This window comes from Doryrhamphus excisus, chromosome 13 (assembly GCF_030265055.1).
Source record: "Doryrhamphus excisus isolate RoL2022-K1 chromosome 13, RoL_Dexc_1.0, whole genome shotgun sequence".
Taxonomy (NCBI): Eukaryota; Metazoa; Chordata; class Actinopteri; order Syngnathiformes; family Syngnathidae; genus Doryrhamphus; species Doryrhamphus excisus.
In genome coordinates this window covers 1,972,080-1,995,958 of record NC_080478.1, presented here as the reverse complement: position 1 = coordinate 1,995,958, position 23,879 = coordinate 1,972,080, and the positions used below count along the sequence as shown (strand labels likewise).

Sequence of the window (23,879 nt, the reverse complement as noted above, 5' to 3'; positions counted from 1 at the left end):
CAATATAATAGTCTGCCTTGAAGAAACAAATAACACTAAACTCATCACACAACAACTTAACACTCAAAGGATGTACCTAATAAATATACAAACATGTACTGATAATGAGAAAAGTGACTCTGTGGGTGTTATTTAATGTCTAGAAGGCTCTAATATGGCCAGAAAACATATTTAGAAAGGGTTAAACACGTTTTCTACGCTCTAACTATGAAAATATTCCATTTATAAACTATCCACACAAGCAAACAACATTGAGCAATAAACCATTCTCATCTATGTCAAATTGAAACTCTGCTATGAACATTCCTTTGTCAAAATGTCACCCTGATGACAAAATGATACCCACTGGCATCACATGAATACACTTTCAGATTAGCAGCATCACACAAGTGTACTTTATATGCAACACCGCAGTCGTTTGTTTCCACTCTTTAGTTCCACAGAAAGCACGTTTCCACAACAACCAAAATATGAAATACTCAATAAGGTACCTTACAGTACTGTACTTTGTAGTGTAGTAAATATCTGCAAGTTGCCGTAGCTGGAGGCTGGATTCTTTTTTGTTCCTTTAAAGTTACATGTGATTAATTGTAGCTTCAAATTACGACGCTACATTGGTACTTGAACGCACCAGGGCAGCCGCGGAGCTTTGAGTTGCTGCCGTAACACGGACCTTATTTTTGATGGATAGTGTGTGTCTCTAAACGTGAGTAACCTGGTTATTTCTCATTGTTTAACGCTAGCGGATGTTTACATCGTGTTATTGTATTGAGTCGGGTGCCTTAAGCATCCAGCCGCCGAGCTGCTCACGAACTGCTGAGCTACGTTAGCTTCATCAGCATTGCCACCCGTTCATTATATTGTTAGCATGCTATTGCTATGTGTTTAGCGTACTGCTGATAGCTGAGTTATGTGGTTGTGTTTATAGCTAGAGAGGGGCGGGCGCTGTGTGTGACTGGCCAATCACAGAGCGTGAACATACTGTCAAGACAGTTTGAGAGTTGAAAACATACAACACTTAAGGTATGATTACATTGTGTGTAAGTTATAATAACAACTTCGAGTTATGTTATGAAGCATGTTTCTATAGTGTTCAAGAAATGCTGTAATCGCAATAAACTAGAGACATCTAACTTGATAGCGTGTTAGCGTGTGAAGTCGGCCATGTTTCTAACATAGACTAATGCGAACGTAAACAATTGTCACATGACATCACGTGACGTGATTACGGCGCAATGACTCGCTAGCATGTAGCAAGAGTGCTAATTCTTTCATCTTCTTGCGGCGGTGATGTTTCCACTTGACTCCAGTGAAAACTTCTTCATTGTTCTCGGTTAAGAGCTTCAAGTAGTTGTCTCTTTTCCGCCTCATCGCTCGTTGTGTCCACTCGACACTCGTTAAAGGCAGTGACTCGAAGTCATTACGGCGAATGTTTAGCAAACATCGGCTAAGAGCACTTTGACATTTGACTCTTGGAATGTTCTCTCGTCTTCCTCACTTGGACACAGCGTAAACACGTCCTCTTCTTTCACCTTCACCCCGGGGGAGGCCCTCTTTGCTGCCGCCATGACACGCAAAAGAAGAATTTTAATTTGAAAGCTAAGTTAAATGTTTATAAGCATGTTGAGTCGCATGGCGAAGGCTAAATGTTCACTATAGTAGTGTACAGGAGCAGGCTGCTGTAGATTGTGTTGCCTTTTTTTCTTTTTTCTTCTGGCTTTCTTGTTTTTTCTTATGGTCCTGAAGAGCGCCTCCTACAGCATTAGTAGAAAACTCACACTTGGAGGAAGTGTTGTGTTGTAAGTGATTGGTGTCTCACACAGGAGGAGACAGACAGCAATGTTGCTTTGGAGACACACACACACACACACACACACACACCCCATCTTCAGCAGAGGCACGGTGGGGTGAAGGTGTAGAGGTTCTGGCATTTTCTGTCCCGCTCTATTTATTTGCGCCGCCATCTATTTGCTTAGGTAAGATCACGCTGCGCTCGTATGCAAATGAGCGTCCATGTCGGCGTGATATTTGAGAAATGTAAGTAAATGGAAACGTCTCTAACCGGGGCGAAGGCCACCCTTCGCTCTCTCCGAGGCTGAAATTGCGTGTCTGGCCTTCACAGCTAATTAGCGTCTTGTTGTGCGGAGACATTTGGCTGAACAGTCAGGAGCCTCACAGCTAGCACGCACAGCTAGCACGTGGCTAAAAGCTTATCCCGGTGGGAGGGAAGGATGACGACCGCACAAACACACAACCTTTGCCGTCTTTGCGAGGATGCCGTGACCACTTTGGAACAAGAGAGTGTCCCAATTAAGTGGTCATTGAACAATGTTGTCATCACTTCTACACAATCACAACGGCCGTAGAACACGGAATTCCGTAGTAATTCCTCCTTCATTGCTGTATTGAGTATTATTAATGGAATATTTTCACTTTTAATGTTAGTGGAGCCTTGTGTTGTTGTGTGATGATTTTATGAAAACATGAAAATATATTGATGATGGTGTATTGATCGCTTAGGGAGGCTGACCTTTGAACTCTAACGGAGGAGGTCAGTGACGGCATGTCGCCCCCTGCTGGCATGGAGCGCTGTGATTGACAGCGAGGACAGATGCTGTCGTCTAAACAGGTAAGATGATCTCTGGAGACCATCTGCTCGCCATTCGCTTCAATTCACACTTCTCACACACGCACGCACACACGCACACACACACGCACACACACACTCAAATATGGCCCAGCATCAAATCAATATGGCGAGGACACACACAGTGAGTCGTGCACACAAACATGCTTGTGGGCGTGTGTCTTTTTACAGCGACGCATCGCCATCGTCAGGTGTCACCTGGACAGGTCACATGATCCGATCACACGTCTCTGTCGCTCTCTCTCTGCAGTGGCTACTTTGCTAACAATGATGCTAACAATAATGCTAACACTGATGTCATCGCGGAGAAGCCGGAAGTCATATGTGCTGTTGTCATGGTAACCACGAGCACATATTAACAAATCATAACAGTAACAAGTTAACTTCAATCAAAGTCCTTCATTTGGCTCCGCCCCTCCTCTGCTGATGAAGTGGATAACGCTAACTAGCGAAGTACGGCTTGGCAGAGGCAACGAACACGCAGACGTCTACAACGTCTGTCCAACAGGAGGGCGGCGACTTCCTGTGTTTAGATTGTCAACAAGGTCAATCATGAGAATGTCCACTGTCTTAATGGACAATGCTAACCGCTAATGACCACGTACGCTAGCCTGCCTGCAGATGCTACAAGCTAGGCTATAATTATGCTTCACCCTGAAGGACTCATCATGTCGTTTAGCCATTAGCACGTGCTAGCACGCTGCCCTAGCGTAGCCCCGCGGTGCTCTGGCATTTCAAAGTGCTAATTATCACAACTTGTCGGCGAATGCTACTTAGCCTCGGCCGGGGGTCGGGGGAATTATGGGAGAACGAGTCCCGAGAGTCACTCGGGGCGTGGCCAGCCGTCCGCAGAGTGCTTTGTTTTGGATAATAATAGATTTCAAGCGCAGGTCACTTGAACGCACCGTCCCCTCTTAATGCTTGCATTCCACGCTAGCTAACGTGTCTAGTAAACATAATAACAGAGGGCAGCGACTTGTTGCTAGGCAACCGTGATGATTGCCGCTGCCACCATGCTGAGTGTTTGCGTGTGTGATTAGCACCTCGTACAACTACAACTCAAAAAGCACAAATAAACAAACAAACTAAAAAAAAAAACATTTTTATTCCTTCTTCACTCACACGGTCATGACCTGCAATCTGCTGGCATGTCAGTGTCACTTCCCGTATTATATCCCGGTATGCTAATACACTATATCCTGCTACAGTGCTGTCGGTACATAAATAAATTATTATGATCCGTTATTAATTCATCTAATGAATCTATTTTTTAATCTTACTAAAATTTCCTGCGAAAAGTGAGCACACTGAGTTGGATCGTGTCGCCTGCCGGTTTGTCAGCGTGTCGCCAATATAATATTGCAGAAACATTTATTATACACCGTGAATTTCTACTGAGTGCACTCAGACGGGAGGCCGGGCTTGCTGAGAGGAGACATCTTAGGTTACTGACCTGTATTTTCACCAGGAAGTGTGCAAATTCAATAATTAAAAATTGTTAAAAATGATTGGAATCAAAACCAAAAAGTGTAATAGAGTTCGACGGACAAATATGATAATAATATTGTATGTTATCATTATTTCCCCGGCTGGAGACCAGTCCAGGGTGTACCCCACCTCTTGGCCGAAGTCACCCCACGACGATGTTATATTCATTTGTTTTAACTTATTTTCTTATATATGCACAGGATAGGGAAATAAATGTGTGTGGATTGTGGACGCCTACGTCTACCACACACACTCATGTCGATTCACACACACACACTTGCACACATACACAGTGTGGTGGTCCAGTTAGCATTGATTAGCTGCCTGCTTACTTTAATAAAGGTCTCGTAGAGCGCTGCGCTGCGGCTACATCGACCAGCGCACTTCATCACACACTACATTCACTACTTACACAGTATTTACTACACACACATTTCTGTGTGTGTGTGTGTTATTTAGTCAGTCTTTTTTTATTCTTGTATGAAATAACTCATTAACTGATGCTAACATGCTAACGCCATGTGAGAGTGCGTGCGTGTAAGTTAAGATGCAGCTCGTGGGACCTTTGACCTTTGCCATCAGCCTGCATCTCACCAGATGTCTTAACCTCACGTGTGTGTGTGTGTGTGTGTGTGTGTGTGTGCACGTTTGACTCACTTCCTATTTCCTTTTAGCCCCGATAAGCTTCATCCTCATCATCATCATCCTCATCATCACACTGGATGTGTGTGCGTGCGTAACACGAGTGAGTGGTCTGAGTCACTTTAGACAATTTTGATCAAATTGACGTTTGAAACGTGCGAAACATGACGCCATATTTACTCCTCATCTTCTTCCTCCTCACTTCCTTGAAGGCGCCCTAATGCGTTGCGTGTGTGCGCGCGTGATGAGATTAGCATCGAGCGCAGAAAGACTCAAAGCATCAAACATCAAACTCACCGCCATCGCTGGACAGTGATGGGGGGGGCGGGGTGTAACACTAACCTGTAATCACCTGACACACACACACACACACACACACACACAAAACGTTGTTACAAAACTTGTAGAAAGTTCAAATTGTGTTGTTTGTTGAAGTGTATCTGTATCTGGCCACGCCCCTCCAGCCCTTCTCACTGTTTCTGTTTGCGATCATGTGATTGTGTTCCTGTCGGCGGCCATGTTGTTGTTGTTGTTGTTGTTGGTGGTACAGCCAATCAATAGTCAGGAATAAAAATGTAACCAAGCTAATCAATTAGGCCCACTTCATTTTCATATGTCCACTCCATCGTCCTTGTCGCCGCGACAACAGCCCACCGCTCGGGAGCACCCCCCCCCCAACCCCCTCCCCCTCGGTGTGCATCCATTCTGACGGTGTCGGGTTCTCCGTGATGGATGTTCCACACTGCAAAATGTGAGGCCGGATCCGTTTACGTCTAAAAACTTTGGATCAATAACAATATTTGCCCTGGAAAACAGACCCCCCCCATGCCCCCACCGTACACACACTTTAAAAGCCCGCATTCATTTTTAATGGCGGCGAGCGGTGGCGTGAGCTAATACGCGGACAGATGTGGCAAAGGCAGCGAGCGCGAGGTCAGTGTCAGCGGCTAATTGGCTCCTTGGCGGCGACACTCGATCCTGCTGATCCAATCACACGCGGCACGCGGACCACTCATGCTAACGCGGCGCTCACCACGCCGCAGGAAGTCAACATGGCCGCCGCTGCACGCCGAGTAAACAAACTGTGGGCATTCGTGAGACGGTCGCCACATCGCTGAGATGTGAAAAGGTCAAACACGCGCACACAGAGGTCAACGACAGGATTAAACATCATCACTTCCTGTCTGTCAGCTGACTTCCTGATCTCACCGTGACCTCCAAAACTTCCCAAGATGGATTTAACACATTTGGCTCGACTGAAGCTAAAGCAAAGGTAATTAAAGTCAGCTAAAGTTAAAGCTAAGCTAACACTAAGCTAAACTCTAGTCTTTTACCGAGTGGTGGATGAGTGGACGCTTGCTGAGCGGCCTGCAGTGTGACGTTTGAAGACGCTCAGAGCTCTGTTGGAACTGTCACCTTTGACCCGATGATTCCATCACAGGAAGTAAGCCAGCAGGCGGCCATGTTTGTGTTTTTGTTCTACCTGCTTGGCTAATTAGCCTCTTTGATTGGCCGGGAGGAGGAAGCGAGTGAGGGGGCGGTGGTGGGGGGGGCAACAATGACTTTGTTGTGTCTCTTTGTGTCCATCAGACTAAAGAGGGGGCAAGTCCCGATCCTCTTCCTTTCCTTTGTGGTGCCGTCAGACATGTCAACAACTCGCACCGACATTGTGATAATGTGCTAAAGCTAGCTCGCTATGCTATACAGCACCCGCATGTTGTAGCTACGCCGTGTTTCTATTGGTACACAATAGTACACAAAAAAAGTATAAAAATATAGAATATAAAAATGTGTCCATTGATTAATGGATCTTCGTCACAAGCGCTGGAAGGTGCTTGTCATTGCTGTCCTTCCATAGGCACCATTTAAAACAATTCATGGGACTAACAAGTCAACTTGTTAGTATTATTCTCTTACAGTGTACTCATGCGTCCAATTTCTGGACCACTTCCACACTAAGGTCACGGGCATACCGGAGCCTATCCCAGCCGTCTTGAGGCAGCTGGTCGCCAGCCAATCGCAGGGCAGATATAGACAAACAACCATCCACACTTACATTCACACCCATGGATAGATTAGCGTCTCCAATTAACCTAGCACGTATATTTTTGGAATGTGGGAGGAAGCCGGAGTAACCCGGAGAGAACCCACACGTGCACGGGGAGAACATGCTAACTCCATACAAAGCTGTTCCGACAGTGATTCAAACCCACCTTCTTCTGACTGTGAGGCCAACATGCTAACCACAAGGCCACCGTGCAGCCTCACTTAGTTAATATAATACAGTAAACCTCGGATATATCGGATTCAATTGTTCCCACTGGTTTTGTCCGATATAAGCGAAATCCGTTATATGCGTATACTGGAAAATGTCCGTTTTACGCATATATGGGATTTATATCCGGTATATGCGTAAATGGGATTTTATCCGTTATAAAAAGGCACTTCCTTGACTATGTTTCCAATGTACCTGGACTGGGCAATGAAAAGAGACGTAAGGTAATGAGAATTGAACTTTATTGGACTCTGAGCATAACAAATTGTTAATTAAGCTAGGCCCTGTTACGCCCGTCAGGCCTACGTTATTTCCAATAGTGAGGTTAAGATCTCATTCACTGCTGTGCTAGTGTTATTGACGTCACTCACTTTTATATTTGTCCTAAATCTGGAGCCAGGAGAAAGACAATAGCCAGTGACATCAACAAGATTAGCGTAACGATGCGGCCATCCGATATATGCCAGGGAAATTTCATGGAAATGCATTGGAACGGGACTGGAGATTTTGTCCGAAATAGGCGAAATCCGTTATAAAAAATCCGATATATGCAATGAATTTTTATTGCATTACAGAAAAAACGGTTCTTTTTTATCTGTCGGTTGTGAGCGAATTTCCGATATATCCGAGGTTTACTGTACAATATTTAGCTTCTTCTTCTGTTCACTACTTTCCACCACTACAGGTTGCTCTTTAGCCGCCATTATTTCAACTTAGTTTGGAAATAATGCTGTAAATAAATAAGTACACAAGTGTACCAATTGAGATGTAGCATAGAGTCTTTTAGCTTCCAAGATGGCTCCTTTTCAGGTTGATCTTCATGAGTTTCAAGTTGTAAGCGTCTTATGGTTGACGTGCACTTTGAACCATAAACATCCTCAGCACCTTTGGTCAAGACGACGCCCCTCTGTGGCCGCTCGCCAGCACTGCAGCGGACTTTTGAGCAAAAGTCGGCCGCCCTCACCTTCATCGAATATACATGCTTACCACATGTACTCTACCTGCTTCGACCTCTGCGTGTATTTGACCTTGTGGAGAAGGTGTATTGGGAGCAGCATGTGTTAAAGAGCAGAGTGAGTCTTTTAATCCTCTTAACGTGTGTTTTCACCGCCAACATGTTAACCAGTCAGCCTCTAATCCTCCCTCACCGCCAATCACACGCCCCCTGGGAGGAGGGGGGGGGCGAGGCCGGAGAGGGAGAGGGGGGGGGATGAAAAGACAGTGAAAGAATGGCCTCCAGCATTTAGACAGAGCCCCGGCCATGTTTGATGGTGACCTCTGAACCCAACCCTCAGCATCCACTATCAGGCGGCCTGAAAGTGAACACTCTCGTCTTTCCTCCAGTCACTGCACGTCCATCAACACACTGCAATTACGCACACACACACACACACACACACACACACACAACACACAAAGAAACTTTCCTGACATGCTCTGCACTATAAAAGTATTAATTCACTTATTATCTTGCTAAATGCACACTTTTTATCTTTTTAAAAAGACATTCATTCCTAATCTCTTTAAAAGTGTGTGTGTGCGTGTGTGTGTTGGTGCTGATGTATTTGGGGCCAGGCGGTGTGTGGTGTCAAAGCAAAGAGTGTTTCGCTCAACATCTCCACCGAGCAAACAAAACAACGTCTTAAGTTCTTAAGTGCTGTTTGTTTTATGTCACTTGGCGGCACAGGTGGGTGGAGTCAGCACATCACATTGCAATGACTCCATTAGCAACAACTTTTTTTTTTTTTTTTTTGTAGATGTAGCGCCATAACTGCCTGCTTCAATATGTTATAAGTTAAATAAGGAAATTAAGTTGATTATTAAAATTAATAAAAGAACCGGGAACCAAGAAAAGAGGGTTTTTTTGAGCAACAACAGTCAAGCTAGCTACATGTTACTGTTGCTAGCGGATTTCTTCATACCTCTCAAAATTGGCATTTGAAAATAAATGAAATTTTCTGCGCAAATTATACCAAAATTGTTTTCTAGTGAAGGTCGTATCCATAAAAATGTAAAGATGAGAACCACTTTGATACTTTTTATGCATTAAAATGCAATCCAATGTCGGTTGATTTATGCTAGGCTATCTAGCTAAGATTTTTTATAGCTGACAAAGGAATTCAATTTAATGTTACAATACCGATGCTACGGGATGAAAATGGCCATACTTTGGACAGGGTGTGTGCTGAAAGATGTTGAAATCCCTAAAAAAAAATAATACAATATTGTATGAATGTTTTCCAGGGGCCATCACAAGAACGCTGCATTACTATTGGGACGCTCGTATCATCATCATCAACCTTCAAACAGGAAGTCCACTCACTGTAAGTACTGACAACACATGCAATAAAATGGCCCTCATCAATATTGATGCTGCTAATGAGACTTCACACACACACACACACACACACACACACACACACGCACACACACACACACTGTAAGGCCACTAGGACTGGACACCAGCCACTGTGTGTGCTTGTGTGTACTTGACAGTGTTCATGTCTGTGTGTTAGGACAGACTGAGGGCACTGTGATTGGATGGCCGCCATTGTGTGTGTGTGTGTGTGTGAACGTGTGTGTGCATGTAAGTGTGAGTTTGTGTGTGTCCATGGTTGAATGAATGCAACCATGTCCATCTGTTTGGCAGCAGACATGATTGTCACGCCATCTGGGCCCTTCTTATGTGTGTGTGTGTGTGTGTGTGTGTGTGTGTTAGCCTTTAGGTGTGTTAGATGCAAAGGTGATAAGACCATGCACACACACACACACACACACACACACCCACGCACACACCCACTTATGGGTAGTGAAAAGTTTACTTCCAGTATTGTGCAGGCCTGAGTAGTGTGTGTATGTTTATCAGTAGTGATGTCACAGGTCACATGACATGTACACATAAAGTTGAGTTGTTAGACGTAACAAACAAACAAAAACAAAAACGTTCATGAACTTCATAGAAAGTGTTAGTAGTTAGCCGAGACGATGCACAATATCGGGTCAAGATAAGACGAGATTTGAACGTTAAATAAAAAAGTTAAATAAAAAAAATATGACTGGACATTGAAACCTTTTTTTCACAAAACAAGGCCGGTGTGTTTTGAAATGTCCCGACAAATTGATGCTAAACAATATTATTGTCAAAATGATTTGAGACCAAATAAACCACAATAACATATGATAATAGTTATAACTAATAATAATAATGCAATATTTCCTTTTATATTTTATAAAATATTTCCATTTCTTTCCTTTATGTTCAAGCTTGACAACGTCGCCCACAAACATACAAACACAGACAATAACGCAAGGTGCATTCAAAGACATCAGGACATTAATAGTTGAAAACGACTCGCAGGCTGAATAGATAGGTGTGTCCCATTATGTGCATTAATGAGCTGCCTCTTTTTTATGATGCTATTTCCACTTTTCTGACATATAAATGTAGCTTAAATGTTGTTTTCTCGTGTTAAACAATGCCAAAGTTTCAGATAAAGACATTTGCGCATTTGGAAATGAGCCCTGAAAGAAATTTGGGGGGTGGAGGTCAAAAACTGGAGGTGTGTGATGTCACAAATCGGCGGGATTCCTTATATGGCCCCGCCCCCAAGCGCTGCTTCCCCCGACCCCCCGGAAGCTACACTACTGTGTTTACGGTGTTAGCAATGGCTCACAGGAAGTCTTTCTTCCGGTGTAAGGGAACACCGGAAGTCCTCTAAGCACTTGGGAATGTGACCAACCACAGCGGAGTGGGCGTGTCTGGAGGCGGGCCGTAGGTAGAATAAATTAAAAAACACGGTTTTCTTGGAAGCATGAACTCCAAAGAAAAACAGCTGGAGTAGGTGCAGATTCTGGAAGATCTAGAAAGCGTTCTGTGCTGGTTATTGTGTGTAGCTACTCTATAGGAATCCCCAACTCAATACAAACTGATGAAAAATGAGCTCTTTGTTGTTGACACTTGTCATGACTTTAGGACCAACACAGGAAGTGAGCAGCGCCCTCCTGTGCTGGAAGATCTAGAAAGCTTTCTGTGCTGGTTATTGTGTGTAGCTACTCTATAGGAATCCCCAACTCAATACAAACTGATGAAAAATGAGCTCTTTGTTGTTGACACTTGTCATGACTTTAGGACCAACACAGGAAGTGAGCAGCGCCCTCTTGTGGTTAAAAATTAACTAAAAAAGCCGAGGACGGCAGATGTTCTCGTAGCTGTCGTCACGCTGCGCAATGTGTGTGTTTCCAGCTGTTTCTGTGTGTTTATTCTACACACACACACACACACACACACACACACACACACACACACACACACACACACACACACATAGGGTCATGTGGATGTTGATCCAAATGGTCCATCAGTTGAAACTGCTGAGAAAATAAACTGTGGAAGTGCTGATTATTCCTCACCTGACAGCTGTGTGTGCGTGTGTGCGTGTGTGTGTGTGTGCGTGTGTGTGTGTGTGTGTGTAGATGTTGAACTTGGTCATCTTCGGGACTCCATCTATCTTCTTCTTCCCCTTTGTCTTTGTGGCTTTCAGCTGTTGATGACACAACATAAAAGTGGAAAGGAGTAGAAAGTGTATACATACAGTATATAAATGTAAATACAAGACATATACATTCATGTGTATACAGTACATGGAGATACAATACATACAGTGTGTCACAACAGTGACTACACTATTCCTGAAAATATTTGATTCGATCTTTTCGTGGGACTAAAGCAATGACACTTTGATATAATTTAAAGTAGTCCGTGTACAGCTTGGATCAGTGGAAATTTGCTGTCCCCTAAAAATGACTCAACACTTCATGTCTAAAACGCTAGCAACAAAAAGGAGGACGCCTCTATGATAAAATGGACAAATTGAGCCCAATTAGCAATTTTTAAAAAATTAACAGAATCATGTGACTCATTGTGTTACGAAGCCGTAGGTGTGAATGGAGGGCAGGTGTGTTAAATTTGGTGTCATCGCTCTCACACTCTTCTTATCCTGATGACTGGAAGTTCAGCATTGGACCTCGTTTGCTAAGACGTCTCTGAGGATACAAAAAAAAAAGAATTGTTGCTTTAGGCTTGAATAAGATTGCCAACACGCTGAAACTCAACTGCGGCATTTTGGTGAAAACACACAGCCCTTAAACACACACGGCAGGGGTCTCAAACTCGCGGCCCGCGGGCGAGACGCTAGTCTGAGGCCCCCACCTTGATACCAAAGTTTAATGTTGAAATGACAGCTTAAAGCTTTGTGCATACCGGACACAATGAACATGATTTTGCCCCGCCCATACTGTTACCCTACCTTGTTACCCCGCCCTGTTTTGCTTTGGATTAGCAATGAAGCTAAAGGCTTATGACGCTGGGTACAAATAAATGATTTGGAATAAAACGGGAAAATACACGTCAAGATAAAGCATCTCATGTTAAAACATGTTGTTAAAGTTACGACGCTGCTCCCAGATGGAACTGAGTACCATGCTAACGTGCTAATTGGGTCAAATTATTAAGTTTCATTCATGTTCATGTTAAAGGTTAAATAACTGTTAATACTGTACATTTGAATGTGGTTGTGGTTTCTTACGTTTTTCTTATTTGCTGTTTTATTATTATTTTACTTATTTATTACTGATTGATTGATTTATTGTCTTTATTCTTAATTTGTTTATTTATTTTTGTTATCTTATTTTGTGTATAGAAAAATTAAAATTAAGATATTTGAGAACAGTGGAATGTTTTATCAGATATTTTGGTGTGGAAAACCGGAACCAAAGTACCGAAAAAGTGTAGGGTATAGCAGAAGCAAAAGCATTGAAGATTTTTTTTATAGATTTTTTTCCAGTTTTTAAAAAATGCGTTTTTTTTTTGTTTTTTTTGAAAACCTGATGCGGCCCGGCTTCACCCAGAACCTAGCTCCGGTGGCCCCCAGGTAAATTGAGTTTGACATTTTTGTGATACAAATGTACAGTATTACTTTTTTGAATGCATATGGGGGGGTAAGTCACCGTTGATGCAGTACACTCCTGACGAGGATGTCATATGACTTCATGTCCAAAATCATGTCATTGTGACGAGAAGAAAGGTTTGTTTCCCTGGTATACTTCTCTTTCATGGCGCCAACGCCAGCTAGGTCGTTGGAAGCTAACTTTGAAGGTCATCTCTTACTACAGCTAGCCTGACTGAAACGCTGTGTTAGCCGAGGAAAATCATAATAATAATAATAAAGAGAAGAAGCTTGAATGTTGATGCTGTTAAATAACACAAAGCTTTGTCTGTAATTATACGGCAAACCTTTTTGCAGAATAAATATTAAAAAAAAAACATACAATGGTCAAAGTGACCCCCGCATCCTTTGACTTTTTAGTATGTGGCCCTCAAAACACCGTCGTAGCGATACTGGCATTTCCACATGTTTGACACCATGATTGTTTACAGGTGAGCTCACGGCAGGCGTGCAGCACATCACAGAAAAGGAGCGTTTGATTTGCTCATCTTAGCCGAGTCACACATACCACAGTACGTTTAATCTCGCTTTATTAGATTGTTTTTTTTTTAATTATGGATAATCGGAACTTTTTAAAATGTAATCGGATTTATCAGTATGATATCATAATTTCCTTATATTGCGTATTTCCCAGACTGCTAATTAGAGGGGGTGCACCCCTAGATACAATACATATATATTTGGCATATACATATAGATACTGTACATATATATGTGGTCTATCTACGTGGTCCATACTGTTGGTGTCCATCTGCATGTCTAACGTATTTATAGACGCGTATCGAGCCAGCCAGCAGCTCCCTCACCTCCATCTGTCAACCCCCCCACCACCGCCGCCAATGATTGACAGCCACTCTCAGGTGCAGGCAAAGTGTGAAGGAGGGGGTGGAGTCAAAAAGAGAAGGCGAGACAACCTAAACAATCAGCAAACACACGCTGACCAATGAAAACACAGACGACAAATCCAGTGTCGTTTTTATAGACCGCATGAAATCACCCGTGAAAGTTCGAAGACATCATGAGAAACCTGACATGGACATGAGATATAATGAGACATGATTAGACATATGACATGAGACATGATGAAATATGATCAGACATCAGAGACAATGAGACATGCTGAGACATGACATCAGACATGAGGAGACATGATGAGACATATGACATAAGACGCAATGAGACATGAGACAATGATGAAAGATGACAGACATGATTATATGCGTGACGAGACGTATGACATGAGGCCTGATTAGTTCATGACATGATGAAACACCACTGGATATATGACATGAGACAAAATGAGACATGACATATGAGCTATGATTAGACATACGACATGAGACATATGACATCGGGCACGAAACATGACATCAGACATGATTAGGCGCGTGAGATGAGACATGAGACATATGACATGAGGCACAGTGAGACATGAGACATGATTAGACATGACATGATACACAATAAAACATTGGATTGGATATATGACATGAGGCAAAATGATTACACAACATGAGACATGATGAGACATATCATATGAGACAATATAAAATGTTTAGACATACGACATCAGACAAAATGAGACATGATGAGACATATCATATGAGACATGATAAAATGTAATCAGACAAAATGAGACATGATGAAACATGGTTAGACATATAACATGAGACAAAATGAGACATGATGAAACACCACTGGATATATGATATGAGGCATGATTAGGTATATGGAATGAGACAAAATGAGACACGATGAAGCACACCTGGATATATGACATCGGGCATGATTATGCCATGATATATGGCATGAGACAAAATGAGACATGACATATGAGATATGATTAGACATAGACATACGCCATGAGACATGATTAGGCATTGAGACATATGACATGAGGCACAGTGGGACATGATGAGACATGATTAGACATGACATGATACACAATAAAACATTGGATTGGATACATGACATGAGGCCAAATGATTACACATATTACATGAGACATATCATATGAGACATGATAAAATGAGTAATCCGTGATCCAGTCCGGCTTGCCACAAAGCGCCACTCACACTGACTTCGGTAGACGCAGCGGCTAGCTCCTGCGTCTGCAGTGTCTGAAAATAAAGTTAAACCCCAAACGGATTATTTCCGTTGTGCCGAAGACGGAACTGTACCACACGGAACTAGTGTGAGCCTACAACAGGGATTTTCAATCTTGCTTCCGGCGACGGATTGAATGTGAGGCCGGGGTCGGTTAGCAGGCACCCTGTGATCGAAGCTAAAGACCGGAAGCTAGAAAGTCTAGCTCGCTATAGCTAGCAGTCACAGCCAGGCAAAGTGTGTAAACCAGGGGTCTCAAACTCAATTTACTTGGGGGCCACTGGAGCTAGGGTCTGGGTGAGACTGGGCCGCATCAGGTTTTCCCAAAAAAAAAAAAAAAAAAAAACAAATGATTTTTTTCAGATTTTTTTCAGAAGCATTATTAGAGCCCTGTAGACATGACAAAACACGACTATAGTCACATTTATACTCTTTTTATTTACAACATATTGCGCAACTGCAGGGTCTTGAGACACATGCTAACTCGCAAACTAGAGAGCTAGCGACCTAAACGGTAGCCTTTAACTTATTTCCTTTAAACTTAAATAGCCAAAAACTTACCACTTCCACACGGATAGGGAGGATAACTATTAACAGTTATTTAACCTTTAACATGAACATGAATCAAACGTAATATTTTTTCTGGGTACATGATACCATACAGCATTCATATCAAACTTGCACGGGCCGTACTAACATTAAACTTTCATATCAAGGCGGGGGCCTCAAACTAGTGTCCTGTGGGCCACATTTGGCCCGCGGGCCGCATGTTTGAGACCCCTGGTTTAAACAAAGATGCCAGAAAATCCGAAGTTTGATCGGTGAGCAATCAGACACGCTGCAGGCATCCATTAGCTTAGCCTGTGACAAGTTTAGTCCCTTCAATACGGGACACAAGCGTTTTTATTTCTAATTATGGGACGATTCCATTTTTAAACGTTTTCTTTAAAATGGTATGGAGTCGGACTTACGTGGCTGCGGCCACATCCGGCGTGAGTCACGGTCTCACCTTGGCCTCCCCAATGAAAAATGTATCTCCGACACTGCATACAGTACACGCTTCGTCATACTGAACGTCAACAATATGAGAAGCTGATGGACTAAAATGAAAAAGAAAGTTGAATGAAAGAATGTGTTCTTTCATGGCTAAGTTGTGACTCCGCCCCCTATGCAGCAACATAATCAAAGGTCCCGCGCCGCCGTGACTTCCTGTCACCGTGTTTGAGCAGCAGTGCCGGTCTGGAGCGGCGCCCCGCCGCGTCCGACGCAGGCGGTGTCAAAGTAGGCCGTCAGCGGCGGCGTTCTTTTGTTCGGTGAAAAGTCTCATTATTGTGCTGCTGAAACATGTCAGCGCTAACGCTAGCTGGCACAAAAGCTCCAAACACGGCGGCGTTGATGGAACAGAAGCGTAAAAGCAGCATTAAATTGCGTGACAGCTTAAAGCGGCGACTGTAAAGTGACTCATTTATGCTAGTGGCACCACACGGGCACCGGGTGGCGCTAATTTGACGCCACCGTTGGGACACGAGTTTGGACTTTTTGTCTTCTTTATCAGACTTAACGTGATGACAGCGTATCTACTCTCTGATTGGCTGACACCGTCCACCTTCGCAAACAGGAAGTGAAACTCTCTGGAAGACGTGAGGCTGCAGGGACGAAATCACACGCCACAGTTGGCGCTCTCTTTCTGACACAGCTGTTGGCACTGGCGGCCAGCTGGCGGCTCAACAATCGACTGCGGCGCGTCAATCAGGCGAGCGGTGGCGAGCGGTGGCGAGCAGCAGCGCGCTCGAAGCCACGTGTTCTGGCGGCCGCGGGTCCACAGATCCCAACGCCGCTTTGCGGTTTGCAACCTGCCAGAAGGCGGCAAAGACCGGCTTTGTTCTGCTTTGGATTGACGCGTCCTTCGGGCTCGCGGCGGCCATGTTGGCGGCGGCTGTGTTGGCTAACTTGTTGAAGAAGTTGTCGCCAAGCGGCCATGTTCTCTCGAACAGGAAGTTGCTTCTGTCACGGGATTGAAGCCTGACAACCATGAGGTCGCGTTGCCCTTTCGTGATTCTCTCGCTGTGGTTGGACAAGACCGGTCTTTGACCCCTGACCCCGGCAAGACAGGAAGTGAGCGAGCAGAAAGCAGTCTATTGTTTTTGACATCACTATCATGGCGGACATCTTCATCATCTCTCTTCTCTCCCTCTACACTCCTCATCCTCCCCCCTGACCCCCCTCCCGGTCGGGGGTCTGTTTTGTGTCCCCCCCCCCCCCCTCGGTGGGAACAGCTCTGTGTTTGTGGGCCAATAGGTCCAATTCAAGCGAGTCCTTTGTGGAAGGACCAGCGCCACAAAGCCTAATGGGAAACCACCCCCCCCCCCAACTCCCCCCTGCTGCCCATCAACGTTTGTCTACCTCGCCGGCCCCCCACCCCTCCCACTCGGGCCCTCTAAGTTTGTTTAAGACATTGAAAGTGCAAAGAAAAGACAGAAAGAGAGAAAGAGTGCGGCCATTAAGGTAATTATATAGAGCCAACGTTCCCGTGAGGGCTCTTAATCGACCTTAATGTTTGTCTAATTGGGGTGGGGGGGGGCGCCGAGGGGGTACAAGGGCAGAGTGGGGTGCTTTTTGAGGGGGTGAATGTCCTCTTCCTCTCAGGACAAGAACAACTTTGAGTCCTCTTGTCTCGGCCGTTCACACCTTCTCACAATAGCTGTCACCTCCAGCACTCTCACATTACCCCCCCCCAAACCCCCCCCCATACCCACCTCACCCTCCAGCTCGCCCGATGATGGCCTCCACGTCTCCCACTCACGCTGCTGTTCAAGGTAGCGTCCAGATGTCATCCCGTTAGCTTGATGTTCGCGTTTTTCTCTGATTTTGGATCAACATTTGCAACAAATGTGATCATTGCAATCTTCAATCACCGTTGTTGACCTTTGACCTCAGGCCCTTGACGGAAACACGTATGAAGTTTAAAATGTATAGGAACTCACCACTAATGGATGACAATGCAAGATGATCCATGAACAGATGGAATCCGAGTCACAGTGACACACAACTACGGTGCGTTCAAGGACCACCAAAAAAAAAAAAAAATTGAAGCATAAACCTTCTGCAGGAAAAACTGCCTATTTTTGGAAGAAAAAATATAGGAATTTGAGTCATGAATGCTGAATCGTGAATGTGCAAAGATCCACTGTTATTAATTATTAATACAATAATGTAACAATATGAACAAAGGAATACAACGATTCCCTTTTATTGCATGCAATTGTTTCAGCAAAATCTCTCTTTGAAATCCTTCAAAGTCTTCCGGAGGCCTCCCACTTATTCCCGAATTTGTAAACAATATGTCAGCATCGACTGTATCATATCAACAACACAACCAAAAACACACAAATATTTGTAAAATACGCATATAGCAGAGTACTGAACAATATCTAATCAGTGCAGTACACTGATACACACTTCATATCCATAGATTATTGGAATCGACCCCCCCCCCCATCGCTTTCACATCTAAACACAAACACCTATTTTCGTATGCAAATGAGTGACAGGCAGGAAAACGAATGGACGATCTTCGCCCGTGAGGATTTTTGCATCGGGGTTGGGTGGAGTGGGGAGAGGGGGGCGGTAGTGGGGGGGGCAAAAGCGGCCACAAAGATGATTTCATTTCCAGCCGCCATTCCCATGGAGGCTCGGCGAGGACAAACGGGCGGCGAGAAAGACGAGAGGAATGACAGCACGACAAATAACCTTCCTCACTTTCTGCCCACAAATTGAAGGCGGGATAAAAAAGGCTCCTGTGTGTCCTGCGGCCAAATGAGACACCTGTCCAAACCTCTAAAGACCTTTTGTGTCTTTCACGGTTTCTCTGCGCCGCCTTCTAATTGGGCCGCGCGGCCTGGTCCTAGCCTGCTAGCGCTAGCTAAAGGAGGCGGGCGGGGGCGCTGAATAGAAACGTGATTGTGTTGCTGTCAAGCGCTCCCACATGAACTCGCCTTTTCTTCCCGCACCCGGACGGCGAGGAGAAGTGTGAAGGTGGGGGGGGGGGCGGAGGGAGGGAGGAAGGGGCGAGAGAGAGACACACTTCATTTGTCATCCAGCGGCCTGATTGGAGTGGCGAAGCCAATTCACATCTCGAGTGGCGTTCCCATCACACGAACCCCCCCTCCACCAACCCCCACGCCCCCTGGCTCCTGCCAATCAAGCGCTGCGGCTACAGACGGCCATGTTTGGAGCTGAGAGGCTCATCGTAGCCGACGGAGGCAGTAATGACTCCCTCGGCCGGGGGCGGGGGGGTCCGCAGAGAACGTTTGGGAGAACTTTTCTTGGGTGAGTTTTTCCTAGCAGGTTGTCGCGTTTATTTCGGGGGCGGGGCCGCTGCATCCTGACGATCATTTGACATGATTGCACCAATCGGAGAGCTCGCTGACATCAAACATTTGCTGTGTTTCACATGGAATACTTGCGTCAGTACACTTCGATAAGTATGCTGTGTACTTAGTTGCTGAGTGTTGCTAGCGTACTAGCGTTGTGCACCCTTAAAGAGTATCATAATATTTAAATTTTTCTTCTCTGCTTTTTTTAATGAGATAATTACTCTACTATGTAGCCAAGATGGCGGCTATTGAGGGCGGTAAGTGTCCATCACCTGATCATAGCATTCGGCTAGTGTACTGCATTTTGGCGTACTTTAATGTGTGAAGGCAGTAACCCTACAAATCAATTTCTTTTTTCTTACATCTGATTTTTCCGATTTTGATTTTCCAAAGTCCGCGGCAGTTTCGTATGCATCCGATCCGATACGAATGCGGCGCCACTGCGACTGTACATCCGACCCGTACGCCATCCAAAGGTGACAAAGGACGGGCGCAAAAGTTATTATTATTCCAAAATTGCGTGAAAAATATGTGTCAGCGAAGCGCCTCACGTCCATGTCCCGCCACGCCTGGCTCCGACTCCTCACCCACACGCTCCTCGGAAAATCTGTATGGAAAAGCCTTGCCTTCTTCCTTCTCAATTTCCCACGTGGAATTATTTCATTAAGGGATTAAGGACTGGTTGCACAAAATTAACGAAACTGATGATGACTTTCTTCTTCAGGTGGAATCTTTTCCCGGTGGAAGTTCGTGTGGGAGCCGCAACAGAGTTGGGACAATTAGCGGTCGTTTGTGTGGAAAGCCATCGCCGCTGTCAATCAGATGTTTATCGGAGGAGGTGATTTTCGGGATAAACGTGGTACGTACTTCTACGGCTCCGTCGCTTTCAGAACGTCGACTTCAGGCCGGGGTAGAGCTGAGAAGGGTTGACCTTTGACCTCAGGCCCCGGCGCTCCCTGCTTCCTCTTTGGCTTAACTCCTTGCTTCCTTGCTCCCTCCGTGGAGCGCCGCTTCCTGGTCTCGGCAGGCCTCCTCCTCCTCCTCCAGCGGCGGTGGCGTAATGACTTTACGACTGTTTTTGTTCACGCTAAGTGCACTAAATATTTGGATGCTCCAAAGCAAAGCAGAATAATTGAAGGTGTGATTTGTGGCAGCTGGCGGCGAGTCTTCGGGCTGCCGGCGGCGTAATGAAAACAGCTAGCGAGCCGCCGTAAACAAAAGCAACTTGTTATGTCGCAAACCCCTCGCTGTGCCACGCGGCGCCTGGGAAACAACACTCATTTCCTTGATGGCGTACCGCAATCATGGCGCCGCTTCGCCATGCCGAGCGCACCGCTGCTCATTAACGCCGAGAGACAGGGTGGCCCGTGCCAGGGAGGCAAGATGGCGGCCGGTGAGCGTGACAGAACGGGGAGGGGTCTTGAAGAAGTTTTTGTGTTACCACCGTGACCCCTGCCTCGATACCCCCCCTGTCCCGCAGTCCTGCACCTGTGGCTAAACCCAGGCTAAACAGGGCAGGGAGGGGCCGCTCATGCCCCGAGAGGGGTCAAGAGTTGTGGTCGGGGGGTGAAAGGTCAAGAGGAAGCTCTTTCCGCCAATGGAAAGCCACTTATCATTCTCATCTAATGGATGCGGCCATCTGTCAATCAGGACCAAAGGGGAGGGGCCAGCAGGTATCCCCATGCTGCCACGACTGTCCCCCGAGGGGGCGAGCACCGAGAAAGATGGCTGAGGGGTGCGCGGCAGGTCGTGGGATTGTTTACGTCTCGGTGAACTCCCTCTGGATCGTCCAATCAGACGCCGGCGTGAGGCCACTGGATCTGGTAGCCGGGATCGTCTTTATGATTGATTACCAATCGGCGTACCTGCGTGTGTGTGTGTGTGTGTTTGTGTGTCATCGCAAAGAGCTAGCTTACATTTAGCCGCAGTCTCATGGCCATAAATGACTGATCCAGGGTCAGCGTGGGAACCAAACTTTGGGCTGTTTGTTGATCCAACGCCGCACATTCACTGATCACCGATCCTGCAATTACTGTGAAACACAATCTGCCATCTTTAGGCTGACTCCGCCCCCTCCACACCAGATGCCACGCCCCCGCTATCCCCTCATGGACTTCCGTGCTACAGGCCGCTACATCTCGCGTCTCCCGGCTCAGACGCCGCATCCTCGCAGGTCTACTTCCTGCGTGCCGACAGAGTGTACTCGCTGTTAACGACGTCTGGGAAAAGCTTTCCCGGTCTTTCCCAGACTTCCGAGGGGTGTGCTGCTGTGGCGGCGTGGCCCGCGACCACGGAGGCTCCCCCGGGGGGAAGGTGGGGCGGCGTTGGGCGGGAACAGGTGGAGCGTGGGAAAACGAGCGCGCCCACAAAAGGGCAACGCGTGACCTTGCAGGAAGTGAAACGATGATCCAAACAGTCAGGGTCGTTTATTCTCGCCAAAAATCGCAACGTCCTTTCATCAAACTATTAACAGGCACAATATCCAGGAAGTAGGCGGCGGCGGCAGTGAGCTGATTGCGGCAAGTTCGGCCCCTCGCCATCGACGCCTGAATGGCGGTAATCATTTGTCTGATTTGATGCGAGGAGGCGTCTTGATTAAAGCTGATTTGGATGATGCCCCCCCTCCCTTGACCCCCACCTTCCCCAGTATCACCAGTACCACCATCAACCCCCCCCCCCTTCTTTCTGAAACCAAAACAAGTCCTTGTCGCTCTGACGGGTGGAGGTCCCTCCCCCACGCCCCCACCAGCTCCAATCATTGACCACCGTGGCGCCGCTTGGCACCACCCAATGAGCAGTGTCGGAACAAGATGGCGGACAGCGACGTGTCATGTCAACACGTCTAAAGTTGGACATGTGGACGCTCGAGACGTCTCATTGGCTGAGCTCCGTTATGGTCGTTAGGGTCCGCCTCATCAAGGTGGGCCTCGTGGCGCCCATCCCCACGCCGACCGCTTCACTTCCTGCCGGAGGACAACATGGCCGCCATCTGTTGTCTCATTAGACGCCATCGCTGATTGCCTGTCTCACCTCCGGGGTCGCGCGGGAGGGGGAGGGGTGCCGTGATTACAGTCGCCAAGACGACAATCCAGCATCGGCGATGGCGAGCCACAACCACGACGATGATTGACAGCTTCAAGGAAAAAGCGACATTCATTGACGAGCGTTGATGTTTTCAATCAATTAAAAAGCGTTTCTGCTGGCTGTTGTTTACTTCCTGTACGCCACTTTAACGCCGCTCACAAACCTCCCAGTTGACGCTATTATCCCAGCGGGCAGTCGCTTTCCCGCCCTCGCCTCGCGCACGTGTGCACGTGCGCACGCACAGATGTTTGCGGCTGTCATCGGTAAACGGCGTAAACTGTCAGCGTGTGAGGAGGCGCCTTTCAAAGCGTCCCTCCGCAGGCCTCCGGCCGCCGCACAAACATCGATCCGCCGAGTGAGGGGAGGGGCCTGGCAGCTGCCCTGCCTTTCCGAGGTCGGAATGGAGCGTTTGGTTGCCGTGGAAACACACTTGATCACATTATGAGGCTGCTTTGGTGTCGGTCACATGACAGCAGAAGATCTGCTATTGAAGATCTACTACAAGTCCTTGATGGGGCGTCCATCCAAAGTGATGAAGGCTCAATGGTCGGCTTGTGATTGGCTAGTGGTGGTCTAGAACTAGAAGCATGCTGGTTCGATTCCCCGGTGGTCTCCGGGTGGGCCACAGGTTCTGACAAAGGTGAAAGGTCAGAGGATGTAAAGGTCGTCAGGTGGGACGGTCGTTGCTTTGCCGAGTCTTTAGTTGCGAGAAGAACAATGGACGAGGTTCTTGTTTAGCGTCGATCCATTAAAGGAAACACAAACAAGTTGGCTGCTTGTCGTGCGATCGCTAACGTTTCATCGGGAGCGAACAACAAAGCGTCAAGCGCGAGACGGAGCGTTAATTGTCAGTCTTTTGTTGTCTTGTGTGCGTCTGCGTGTCATCAACAGACGGAGGGAGGCTGGACGCCGCCGTCTCCTCTCGTTCTGTTTCCTAACACCGCGCTGAAACGCTCCGACGTGTTTGTCACTCAACATACCGACAGGAGGGGTTACCACGGCAACCCTGCCATCATCACTGCGCGGCGAGACCAGAACACGTACGCGCTCTCAGCTCCCAGCCAAGTCCGGGCTCCTCCATTCCATCCCCGCCGTAAGCGGAACCACGAGCGGAACCGCATCCTGCTGTGCGGCGGCTCCTTGTCGTTTTGCGTCTCCGCTCGCGTCCTCGTGGAGACGCTGAGGACAGAAGACCGTGAAGATGAATGAGGCCGCAAGACGACACACACACACACAGCGTTAGAAAGGAAGAAGAT

At 46.5% G+C, this 23,879-nt stretch overlaps 1 long non-coding RNA gene across 3 annotated transcripts in view; it reads left to right on the top strand.

Annotated features, from left to right (window-relative positions):
* Positions 1–638: 638 nt before the first annotated feature.
* The window catches only part of LOC131139962 (uncharacterized), a 59,784-nt gene continuing 36,543 nt past the window's right edge, over positions 639–23,879 (top strand). For all 3 annotated transcript variants that reach the window (XR_009132323.1, XR_009132324.1, XR_009132325.1), the window contains exons 1-4: positions 639–706; positions 2,521–2,629; positions 9,297–9,376; positions 20,264–20,398. This is a non-coding gene — a long non-coding RNA (uncharacterized LOC131139962). The remainder of the gene's footprint in view (positions 707–2,520; positions 2,630–9,296; positions 9,377–20,263; positions 20,399–23,879) is intronic.